Raw genomic sequence first — 949 nt, forward strand, 5'->3', positions numbered from 1 at the left:
CGGCGGAAGCCCCCTCTTCCCTCCTGGCCAGAACAAGGTGGCGGGGAGCGCGGGGGAACCCCTGTACCCCCCTTCCCCGGGGGGTGGGAGAAGACCCGGCTAAGTCGGTCGAGGGGAGACCTCGGGAGCTCCGAGATTCTCCCTTTTTGCTCGCTGCTGTGACGGCACTGTGTCCGGGATCTCTTTCGTTAGATCTGATTGGGGGAGGATATCGACAATAAAAATGATAAATAATTAACGCAAAAAAAAAAAAAAATAAAAGCTCCTGGCGCCACGAAGCAGGCAGAGAGGATTGCCCGGGATTCCCAGCCCAAAAATCTTAACTAAGGCAAAACGCGCATTATTTGCCTTCTCCCGTCTGCTTAAATTAAGAACTAAAGACGACACACATAGATACACAAATACCTTGATCGAAAAGAGTTGCATATCCATGTTACTGTGGAGGTCCCTGGAATTATACTCGGTGTCGATCGGGAATGGCATGAGGTAATTTCTGTACCAGCCTCGTCTCAGACAGCTTCCCTCAGCAGCGTCAGCTTAATATGCGAGAGCTCAGCCTGGGACAGGTATCCAGGAGAGCGGTTTCAGTCGTGCTGTTTAACACTCGCGAACAGCCAAGCCGAACTTGCTCCACTGACTCCCTCCTCACTTCCCTTCCCCTACTCTAAAACAAGAACACCAAAAAAAAGAACAATCCACAAGGTAACTTTTTGGGGTCAGTGGCCCCCGTGACTATACCAACCCTCCGCTGTCTTGCCGCTCAGTCACAGCAGCGGACACACGCACCGGCCGGCTGAGCAGTTCACAGCCAAGCAAGAAAACACCTCAGCCCCCGCCCCCGGCCCGGCCCCCGCGCCGGCGGAGCGGTCCGCACCAGGAGCCCTCGGCTCGGAGCCCCCGGGCGTCGGCGGGATCGGCACGGCTCTGCCTGAGCTTACCGCGGCTCAGG

General features: G+C 56.1%; 1 protein-coding gene across 1 annotated transcript in view; it reads right to left on the reverse strand.

Annotated features, from left to right (window-relative positions):
* GRM8 (glutamate metabotropic receptor 8) overlaps nucleotides 1-664 on the reverse strand; it is a 314,925-nt gene extending 314,261 nt beyond the window's left edge. Inside the window, exon 1 of the mRNA XM_005420915.2 lies at nucleotides 406-664. The gene's annotated coding sequence lies outside the window, so the exon portion shown is untranslated. The remainder of the gene's footprint in view (nucleotides 1-405) is intronic.
* Between the last annotated feature and the right edge of the window lie 285 nt (nucleotides 665-949).

The sequence above is a fragment of the Geospiza fortis genome, unplaced genomic scaffold, assembly GCF_000277835.1.
Source record: "Geospiza fortis unplaced genomic scaffold, GeoFor_1.0 scaffold195, whole genome shotgun sequence".
NCBI classification, from domain to species: domain Eukaryota; kingdom Metazoa; phylum Chordata; class Aves; order Passeriformes; family Thraupidae; genus Geospiza; species Geospiza fortis.